This window comes from Xyrauchen texanus, chromosome 23 (genome assembly GCF_025860055.1).
Source record: "Xyrauchen texanus isolate HMW12.3.18 chromosome 23, RBS_HiC_50CHRs, whole genome shotgun sequence".
Lineage (NCBI taxonomy): Eukaryota > Metazoa > Chordata > Actinopteri > Cypriniformes > Catostomidae > Xyrauchen > Xyrauchen texanus.
In genome coordinates, this window is record NC_068298.1 from 16637665 (window position 1) to 16649927 (window position 12263).

At 37.0% G+C, this 12263-nt stretch overlaps 1 protein-coding gene across 4 annotated transcripts in view; it reads right to left on the minus strand.

Moving 5' to 3' along the window:
- Positions 1-12263, minus strand: part of LOC127663014 (muscleblind-like protein 3) — a 57480-nt gene that overhangs the window by 44574 nt on the left and 643 nt on the right. The gene's annotated exons all lie outside the window — the stretch shown is intronic.

Here is a 12263-nt window from a genome sequence, read left to right on the forward strand (position 1 = left end):
TGTCTCCTGAGTCAGTCTATTTGAGACACACCCACTGAAGGAGTTAATCTTAGATCTTGGAATTATTGATTAAATAAATCAATATGACAACAGCTGCTCTGGATGTTATAATTACAGTGATCATTACAGTAATCACTGTTTAGTGTTCTATTTTACCTAAGCTTACTCTTACTGGAAGGATTATTAATCAAATTGAGGTTAATAAACAGGCTACAATATAAGAAAAACTGCTGACTAAAATAAAATATTTTAATGGCTAATGGAAACCTTGATTAAGCAACATTCTGCAGACGTGTTTTCTTACAGGTCCCACTGGACTGCAACATTTTGCTTATATAAATAAACCACAGGCCACGGGGCCTCTGGTACATTTAATTTCCATGGACATTCACCGTCTTTAGGTCATGACTCATGTGTATGAGATAAATAGAACAATGCAGCATTTTCATAGTCGGAATCATAACCAAATCTGACCTTGAAACACTGGAGAAGTGACAACAGGCAAACACATTGATACAACACAGTTGCACCATTCAAATCGATTGCAATAAAAAACCAAAATGTGGCAATGTCCTAAAGTTCTCAATTAAGCCCCCAAGAAAAAGCATGTAAAGTACTGTAACTCCATCGGACTGATATGCAGAACAACGCATGATTGAATTTGGTTGCCCGTCTCTGCTGGTCTACAGAGAGACAGGAGTGGGAGTGTGATGGTCAGTTGGCAGAGGTCAGGGCAGGAAAGAGAGGAGCCTGCTGTTCTCTCCAATGCACTGCAGCGCTCAGCAGCACTGGAGCACCACAACATAACCTTCATACCACAGAGCTGACGCATGCAGGCAAGCCCAGCATGACCGACACACATACACACACTGCAGCTTCAAACAGCACAGCACATGCTCCACACATGCATTCTGCCTGCTGCAGCTTGTACTGCAGCATTTCATGTGGCTAAGAGTACAGATTAAAGTGAAACTTTCCACTGCTTCTTAACAAAGGGCAAAAGTGGCTGTTATTTGGTCAAAAGATTTTGAGTTGCCGTGTGTTTTCTGAGTTTTAAATATACAGCATTAAATATGCAGTCTTCTTTGTGCTATTATTCCTGCTGAGGCTAAAACCATAGGGAAATAAAAATAAATCATAAAGCAGAAGCAGAATTGAAACTAAATCCATATCGATTCACAGAAATGCAGTCCTTCTTTAAGGCATTTGGAAAACAGGTTTGCTGTTTCAGTGAAATCCAAATTTATATTTAGTACTAATAATCATATTTACAGTGGGGTCCAAATGTCTCATTAGTGTACACGCTTCTACTTTGCATTATTCTACTTTCATACCACATTTTGCAATTCAAATTCTATTATCGACACAACAATTTAAGTGATTTGAGAGAATACTGCATAAATGTACATACATTTCAGAATTGCTTAGTGGTATGTCCCCATTTTGCTTCAATGACAGCATGCACTCAAGTTTGTGCAAAACCTGATGATCCATGTTATCCCAGGATGATTTGACAATGTTCTAAAGAGCATCTTGTGCACTTCAATGGTAGCAAAGAAATCTGACCTTTTGTTCAAATTTGATAATATGGTTGATGTCACAAATTTACTTGCATTTGATTAGTGATCCTCTTTCAAATGTAAAAATTTCCTTCAAAGTCTGAGGAGGATGGATGCTTGAAACATTACTATTTATTGAAATCTTGTTCATGTTTTTTTTTAGGTGTGCGATTATTTTTAATGCAACCTGGCCTCATAGTGAAAACGTGACTATATTTCTGCAAAACTTGTTAAACATGTGTCCAGATAAAATTCCATGTGTGTTTTATTCACTTTCACTCAAATAATGACTTTAATATCTGAGGGTTTTCATGAGCTGTATGCCAAAATCATCAGTATTAAAACAATAAAAGACCTGAAATATTTCAGTTGGTGTGCAATGAATCTAAAATATATGAAAGTTTAATTTTTATCATTACATTATGGAAAATAATGACCTTTATCACAATATGCTAATTTTTTGAGAAGGACCTGTATGAATATGGCACCATTTGACTTGCTTTTGGAGCCCCCAGCTGGACATTTGACTGGAAACCTACAGACAAACGTGCTATACAGCACATACATTTTGAATTGCAAAAATTTGTCATGTTCATGTAAATGTCATGAATTTCAAGTATCTAGAAAGTTTTGTCATTTTATGTTAACATTTTGTTGTATATTTCTTAAAATCTTGTTAAAATTTTAGATGCATATTTTTCAAAATCATAAAACTTTTGTGTATTTCTACATCTAATTTATTTATTTTTTTATTCCATTTTAACATGGTCTCAGACTAGAAATTGTATCTAGAAACTGAATACTGACCTATTTAGCCATTAAATCTCTGAAACTCTTCTTAAGAAAACAAAACCAAAAAAATCAGAAAAAGGACACTGTGTACTTCTCTAGATGAGGAATTCTCATGAATAGACACACTGTCCTGGCCATTACAGGCGCACATATGGTCTGAATGACATTTAAAGGACAAGGCTGATCAGTGCAGAGAACCTGATGCAGAAGTACAACCCAAATGTAACTGATATTAAGGCCTATACATACTTCCCCTTATAAAAGGAAATAATGCAAAAATGCATGAAAACACTTTTCTGTTCCCCCCTGCTATGCAGAACTGTATCTTTAAAAAAAAATACAAAATACAGAGATGGACAGTGCTGACAGAAAAGAGCATGCAGGGCAGATGTTTTGAACCCGGAGTGAATGCAGAACGTGCTTATGAGACAGTACAGCAGTGCGAGTTGAGGAGAAAAGCCACAGAGAAAAATAATTAGGTTAAGTATATATAATCCTTTCAGCCTATTACAGCCTCATTGCCTCCATTCATAAAAACATGCAGCTGCCAGAGTTCGCTCACAAACTCACAGCAACCTCAGAGACACATACAGCTCTGGAGAGCACAAACAAACTCTAAAATCATAGGCTTAGCTACATGACACATTATAACAGGGAGGCTAAGCCTCTTTCCCCAACACCCAGCTCAGTTTAATGTTGCAACAACAAACCAAAGAAGCAAGACTACAGTGAGGTGCAAGTGAGGTGATGAAAAATAAAGCCCAAGTAATTTTTTCTAACAGCTGCTGAGAGAGTGACAGTAAATTTGTCATATTCTGACTTCTGACAGTCGTAGTTTTTTTTCTTGGTTTTGAAAGTTGTGGAAATGTAATAATCTAATTTTCTTTTGATGTTGGAGCAAATGGGAAAGCAAAATTATATTTGCCATGGTCTCCAGTTCACCGCTATCGAAGTTACCCTGTAGTCATGTACTTCCGCATTTGAAAACCCAGAAGTGTGAAAGGGGACTCTACCAATGACAGACATGGGAGTTTTTATAATTTTACAATTAGCATAGATCCTGTTACCATGCACCCTTAAACAAACTCAAAGTCTAAAATCAAGCCACGTACTGTTGTAAGCAGTGTTAACCCTAATGTTGTCATTACTGGAAAATATGTCTTAATTAAACATTATGGACTCGTGACTCAATATCAATGTTCATTGAACTTATTTATCTTAATAATCTATAGACTATAGTTTTTAAGTGTTGATAACTCAAACAATTGAGTTCAAAATTGAGAAAATGTAGAATACCCATAATCCCTTATGCTTGAATTGTTTAATGATGTTTTCTTGGTCAAAGGGAACTTATGGGGTCTTTAAATACTTGTTATTAAGAATTCACCGAGACTTTAGTTCTTCTCTAGCATTAATTTAGTTGTTGTGCTGCAAATAGTTGTTAACTATTTTAGTTCCCCTTTTAGTTTTGTGCAACTGAATTACAGGTACAGTATATATGCATTTCAATGGAGAATTAAGTTTATTTAATAACTGACAAAGAATGAGCTGTGTTATGGCATGATCTTAATTTGAGTCAATTCAACTAAACTTATTAAGTAGAAACAACATTTAAATAGCAAATCTGAGTTAAGTCTTGCATCTAGTTACTTAACTTAAATAGTTAAGTTAATTCTAAATGAAGGCCAAGTTATGTAAATATAACACAATTATTTGTGATGCTATTACTCAATAAAACTCAGCGACCTTATTCATGCTAGTGCCATCTATGATTTTTAATAGGAATGACAACTAGGCTGTGAGGGAAAGACATACAGTCTCTTCAATGGTTTGTGCTTCAGTTTAAAGAGTATTTGGATCATTCCGCAGACAAAACATTGATAACATTTCTGTCCAAGGACATTCAGCATACAAAGAACTCCAGACAACATGAGTTGTGGGAAATCAGAAGTGATCTAGGAGCTTTATACCATTTGTGCCATTGAAGAGATTGTATGTCTTTCCCTCATAGCCTCATTGTCATTCCCATTAAAAATCAAAGATGCCACTAGCGTGAAAAAGGTCTATACATTTCTTCTGTTATGTCCATTTTTATGTACTATTTATAATTTTTCTATGTGTGTTTAACAGAGTATTGTATTGTCTATGTAATTTATTCATTCATCTCCTTTTGTGTACTCTTTGTGTAGATTTTGTTGCAATAAAAAAGAAGCTGTAATAAAAAAAGAAATTTGGTGGGACAAAAATATTTCAATGTATCGAGATTTCACTTCACAATATTGTATTGCGTTATAGTACATTTTTCACATTCATATTTTGGGACAAAATCCAAGTGGGTGATTCTCGCGAAATTAGACATATGAGGTGTCATGAAACATTTTGATGATAAAAGTAAATGCTATCAAAATAAGAAGGATACAGTTATAAACATCTCTTCATGTACTATTTTGCACATTATTTCAAATGACATCATAAAAACCAATTTTGTTGTTTTTTCCACATTTAAGGGGAACTTTTTCATTACCGCAACGTGTCCATGACTGGATTTGTGTTCTTTGAGATGGAAATACTTATAATTAAAAATTATAAAAAATAAAAAGCTTCAGTGCATGTTATACTATAAACATTTACAGTAAAGAAACATGTGGTATTTGTTGATCATTGGTAAATGTAGTGACAACAATAAGGAATATAAATGTGTCCAAGACCAATTTTCTCATCCTCCGCAACAATTTTCAATCACTGTTTAAGTCCTCAAGGAACTAACATTTTCAAGAAATTTTGTTGGAAGGGACATAATTGACTGTGACACTCAAGATGGCTACCAGGTAAGCAGTTCTTATTTTTTCTCTCCAAATAAAAGTTAAAATTTTGTTTGTCGTAGTACCTACACAACTTTTTAGTTCTCATTACTGAAACATGAGTTTGTGAAGTTTTAAAAAATGTTGCCGTTTTAATTTTTTGATTACTATATACCCCATTATGGTCTAAATATAAAAAGAGAGGGAAAGTTTAGCTAACCCTCATTTAGCTTCCACAGTTAGCAAGAATGTTTAAGCTCAGCTCATCCTCCGCAACACCATTATCATTCACCGCAACAATTGAAGGCCTGTTGCGGTGGAGATACTCAATGTTTCGGTGATGAGAAACAGACTTCTGAAGGAGGGACATGCACTACAACTCTTGCTCATTTCAATATAACTTGATATTTGCCTTAAACACTTCTTGAACAAATTGCGTAAACCTTGCAGAAATGTCACCTCCTCTGCTAGACATTTCTGCATTTTACCTGACATATGGGCAAAACATAAAAAACGCTCATGAATGAGTTACAGTTGGGGGAAAACGTGATTGGTACAAAGTAGAGATGCACCGATTGCAATTTTCTTGGCAGATTTCGATTTTCCGATTTTTTGCAAGTGTGACCTGCCGATACCGATTTTTTCTGATTTTCTTTCCAAGAACTATTATTGACCACATATACAAACAAAATCTACCTTGCTTCAATGCTAAATTTTATTTCCATCCATCCATCCATCGTCAACTGCTTATCCTGTGTACAGGGTCGCGGGGGGCTGGAGCCTATCCCAGCTAACATTGGGCGAAAGGCGGGGGACACCCTGGACAGGTCGCCAGTCCATCGCAGGGCCACACATAGACAGACATACACTCACACTCACCGCTAAATTTTATTTTCATAATAAAATTAATTATTAAACATTACAATTTCCCCCAAACTGCACTAAGTTACAGGATCTTCTCTCACTTAAACAACTCTCAAAATAGTGCTCTGTGACTGGAAAGAGGTAGAAATAACAATTAACTGCAAATGAGTTGCTTTATATAACAGATGTCATTTTCCACTATTTTTATAAATGGACCTTTTTCTCTTTATTACTCGTCTAACAAAACAATTCCAAAGATCTGAAAAACTGAAGTGTCCAATACGCTCAACTTAGTTAGATGTACAAATATCAGTTGTAAAACAGAGCACTGCTTCAGGAATGGCTTGCATACCGGTCAACACTCCCGCTTTTCCCGGAGTCTCCCGCTTTGTTATTTCTCCCAAAAAAACTCCCGTAATTTGTATGGCCCAAACCACGTTATATGAATAATCACATCAATATATTCCAAGGTGGTCCAGTTGCCATGACCACAATCTGGCAACCTACAACCCATTTGCACTGTTGATATCCGCGCAGGTAGTAGACGCGGGATGTTAAATCAAGCATCACTGGTAGATGGGAGGAGAAGAATCAGCTGGTGCTCCGGTGAAAAAACAAAATATACATGTAAATTTAACAACAGCTGGATGGAAGAATTGAATTTCATATCCTGAAGCCATATCGACAATGCCCACGCCTTTTGTAATGTATGTCGCACTGATTTTAATATCGGACACGGTGGGAAAAATTACGTTAAATCACAACGGCACAATTTGTATGTATTTAGCCTGCCTCTGCCATCCAGCACCCCCCTTCCCCTCTCCCGGATTTGTGTACCCAAATGTTGACAGATAACAGGCTGCGTGTGTGACATGACACGAGATTAAACAACTCGGGCAACGCGAATTCGGAAAGTACCTCATACTCTGTATCGAGGAAATGTATCAGATTTCTGAACCCTTTGTCCTCAACTATGGAGAACAGCTGGTCATCCAGGGCCATGAATTCCATCATTTTCCTTGTAATTGCTTTGGTCTTTTCGCTGCTCATTCCAAGGAATGATAGGAGAGGCTGCTGACTTGTGACTGGCTCTGAGCTCTGACAAGCTTTAGCCGCTTTCACTTTTTAGCTTCTTTTTTAAAATGGGCATTTTCAGCTGGGTGATGGTGTTATAAGTGTCTAATTAGGTTTGTTGTTCCGAAAGTTATTGTGGTGGTCCCCCCACGGTTTACTTTGGCCTTACAATTATTACACATTTCGAACTTTATATATACACTTCACTCACACAGTGAAGATCTCCCACGCCAATGACATGTTTACATGCGGCTGTGACGTTATTGCCTGCGCCGCTGGCAACAAAACGGACCGGCTTGGAATCGGTAAGACGTGAGTCTGACCGGCCGGTTACCGGTCCGGGCTGAGCATGCGGTAAATCGGCTAATTCCGGTCCCTGGCCGGTCGATCGGTGCATCTCTAGTACAAAGCAGTCGTTCCAGTTGTTTGTTTTAGTTGTTTGACCAACTCATAAATCGAGTTGCTGCTATTCAAGTTCTTCACATGAAATTATTCTCAGAAAAAGGTTGTGTGGTTGAATGTCAGGACCAAAGTGTTTTAGCTAAACTAAAATCTTTTTACAAGAGCACATGATGCTGTTACATTTAAATGTTTCTCAGGACCACATGATAATATGTTACATTGAAAAAGTTCTCATGAACACATGATTATGTGTTATACTAGAATGATAATATTTATACTAGTGGTTGTATATTTGTTAGTACTACAGTGTAGGCTACATGACATGATTCTTTATGAGCATAACATTGTAACTTATATAGACAACACTTGTTAACACAAGGCATGGTACTGTGATGATTACGATAAATGAGAACATGAAACTGTTCATGAAATTAATATTATTTAAAAAATTGTATGCTTTTTAAATATGTAAAATAGGGTTAGGCATCAAACCCCTTTGTCAACGTTAATGTGTGAGCTAAATCTCATTTCCGAAACATTGATTCTCATTACCGAAATGGCATTTTCATTACCGCAAAATGTATCTTTTTTACAAATTAAGTAATAATTAGATAATCATATTTTGTTTTAAAATGTATATACATATTATACAACACTACTTATTTAAGGTCTGCTACATAACAAATGTGTATGTTATCTTTTAGTAAAACAATTAAATAAAAGAAATTGTAAATCATCACGTATGTTTCAGTAATGAGAGAAAATAAGGAAATTACAAAAAATAATAAATATGAAAAAGTAATCTCTCCAGAGTTTTACATAGCTTTGAGCACGAGTAATAAGAGTCTACTTTAACATTAGCCAAAAATACACATTTTTAACCATATATTTAATGTAATGTCATGTTCGTGTAATGATAATTTTTATGGACTTCATCTAAAAATGTAAATAATTAGATAGGAAATATTTTTTTAAATCTTGTAAAAATAATGGTTATAGTAAGTTCAGACCTTAATCTTATATGTGCAAAAAGAAAATTGGCTTTAAGGGCATTTTAAAAATTCTGATGCTGGACACCTTCTAAATCTGGATTTCGTGAGAATCACCCAAGTGTGTGAGAAAATGAAACATTCTGTGGTATTAGGTCAACACACATAGGTCAAAACAATGCAAGTGAATGGTGACCAGAACTTTGAAGCTCCAAAAAGCACATAAATGTAGTGTAAAAGTAATCCATATGACTTCAAATTGTTAAATCTGTGTATTCAGAAGCTATATAATAGGTGTGGGTGAGAAACAGATCAACAATTAAGTCCTTTTTCACTATAAATCTCTACCTCCACTTGATGACAGAATTTTCATTTTTTGGGTGAACTATTCCTTTAAGTACGCAGAGGCAAAAGTATGCTCACGTTTGTCTGTGCAAGTGTCCCTGAAATGATATTTACTTACCAAAATGGTGCATTGCACTTTACAGAATAGCGGTTAAAAGCTTGTTTGTGAGTAACACAATCTGAGTGTCATAACCTACTTGCAAAAAGAGGGCAGTGGTCATATTTATAGAACAGAAGCAGTCTACCTCCTATGTAGAATCAGTAGCAAGCTGATATTTACTGCAAGCTTGCTAAATATGAGGGCTAAATAAACTGAATGTTGCCACTCCATGTTTGATCATTTGTAAGTGTGGTTGCTATATCACAGTGCCATGTTTTACTGGCATTTCAACATATGTCAGAAGCTGCCATATTTGCCCCAAAGAGAGAGGGAGAGAAAGGGGGAAATGAGGACATGTGTTTTGTGTGTACAGTAACCTCCCTCTCCGCTCTTATCATTCATTTTATAGGGTGAATTAAAATGAAATAGGCGAGAGCAAAGTCCACGGTGTCAGTGACAAATGAAAACATGTCTGAACCTGTGCTGCAGTTTCAGTATATGCAGCATAATGCTAGAGTGCAGATGTGAGGCGGTATCATGGACTGCGTTTAAACGGTGTGTGTTGTGTGTGTGTGTGTGTTTGTGGGTCTGTGTTCCAGAAAGATCCTTAATTGTCAGGAAGCTTCCTCATGTCTTATTCCATGCCTGCTTCCTGTGAGGGAAAAACAGTAAAGAGGAATTCCACTTCAGTTACTGAGACTGCCATCACAGCAGCTCATAACAAATGGTCTTCACCTGATTTAACCCCACACCACTGAGAAGGATTTAGCTTTCATTTTCTCATTTCAGCAGCTGCCTGACCATTCGTGACCACTAATGGATCTTGTCATCAAACAGTTTTTTGTCCCAACCATACAGTTTTGCAAGGCTTATGTGGGTCTAGTTCAAGCATACGGAATTTTTAAATCAGGAAGTGTAGGATAAAGAGACATTCAGGATGAAAGTTGGTTATATATATATATATATATATAAATATATGTGCATATTATACATGTGATATTTTACATGATATTTATATTTCTTAGTTTTCACATTTCTGAGAAAAAGCACAATGTACAGCACTTAACAAAACCCTAAATTATAACTAGGCCTATATGACCAAAATCTGAACTCAGAAAGAGCTAAGCGATTGAAAACAAAATCATATGGCACTTTTCTACTACACATTACGGTTCGACTTCCCTAAACTCTACTCGCTTTACTTTTCTGAGCTTGCATTTCCACTGCTGTTTAGTGCCGCATCAACGTGGGTGGGATTATAGGCTGATCGTCATAACTGCGCCGCCTCTACTGCTGTGACATCATCTTAAACACGACACAAACTGGAGTGGAGTGGTGGTGGCATAGTGGCTAAAGCACAGGGCTGTTAATCAGAAGGGATTGTCCCTGTAATAATTGCACTGTACGTCGCTTTGGATAAAAGCGTCTGCTAAATGTAAATGTAACTGACCAAAATAATAACACAACCGCTAGCTGTTAGCAACTAGCTCACTGTGTTGCATAAATCAGATGTTGCATGGTGATTTTTTAACAAAAGTGTAAGAGTTAAATTGGCCTGGCTGTTTTAGAAGCAAGCTTCCAGTAGCTGGTCAACTAAATAAAGTGAAGCTTTCAAGCAGAGTATAGAGTTAACGTAACAAATCGTACCATCCTCGATCGTGGCTGCGTCCAGGGTACTCTCCCTCCCATTGCTCGCCGGTTTAGATAGTGTCCATTTGGTCGAACCACTTCCACTTTTCCTTAATGGTTCTGTAGTAAATTTTACTTTCTTTTTTTTTTTTTTACTTTTCCCTACACTGTGCAGCCAACAGCTGAGACACTTCCTGAGACTTTATCGTTTCGCTCTTTGCTAATGAGTGGACCGTCTGCACCTTGTTTATTGACCACGTCGTGGTTTTGCGCACAGCCATTTAAATTTTCAAAATTCGAAAATCGCATGAACAAATGATACTGCTATTGCTGTTACTAACTTTAAAACTAGCAGGTTGATGTCACGTGTCGGAAATCCAGTGACGCTGGTAGTGACGATTCTCCCTGACCAATCAGTGATCTGCAGAATTTTGACGTCACAATTAGTATCGGCTCGGCTCGCTTGGAACCGCGACTGAGGTGGTACTAAAAAAGATATCAGGTACCAGGTAATATTCACAGTGGAAAACCCCAAAATGCAAGCAGAGTCGAGTTGTACCATGCAATGGAAAAGCCGCATTAGTTTTCAATCAATACACTAAACATTAAAGAATTGCAACATCATTGAATCATGACCCACTTGTCGATATAACATCGTATCGCCATGTATGTGCTGATTCCCACCCTTACTTACTAAATAAGTGTGGGCATGGTGTTACCACCCAGATATATGGCTCTTTAACCTTATGGGGACCTTTTAAATCACAGATATATCTAAAAGGCAGCAATGCCACAAAGTCTGACAGGCACTAGTTCTCCAAAGTAGTAGGTCTCTTTTGACCTGACCTTTGACAGAACATATTACAAGGTGTGAAATGAAACAGAATGTCAATCGCCACTCACTAGATCATTCAGTCCCGCTGCAGGTCATCTCTTCATATGACTGTAGGGCTTATCTTGCACCATTTCACTTAAAAGCAGCACCATGAACTCATGTTATGCATATGTAATAAGGTATTCATTACACAAAATCCAAGTTCCAATATAGATTTTGAAATATTTCATATTAAACTGGTCTCAAGTGCAAATCAGCAGCTAACAGGTTCAAGGATGCAATTTTCCAGACCTGCCTTTTTAGTCTGACAACAGGAACTGTAATTAAAAGATACTGAACAGGCATTGTATTACACTTAGAATGACAGTGCAATAAAATAAAGATAATCAGACTCTACAAATTCTACATGCAACTATCCAATTCTGTGCAAGAACACAGGCATGGATGACAAAATAAACCAAAGCATACAGCCATGGACAGTTGTCTGTAATGACTGTTCTGGCAAATGTCCTATAATGTTAAGGGTAAGCAGGACAAAGGACATTTAACCTCTGCACAGAAAGATACAAAGCCATCCCCCACCCTTCCCCGATATATACACATACACCTTATCCAGACAAACTTACGCAGGTTCCAAGAAACCAAGGACAAATTCTGCTTCAACCGTGGGTGTGCACCTTATGGTTGTGATTGCACCTAGCTCTGGCCATGAAAATTGAATTGTCAACATGACAGCATTACTGGCTCTAGATGCCAGCAACATACACAGCATCAAATGAGATATTCAGCACAGAGCACAAGACTATTCCAGAAGCTCCTGTACTAATGCAAGTGTGATCTAGATGTGATCTAAAGTTTGAACTCCATCCAACC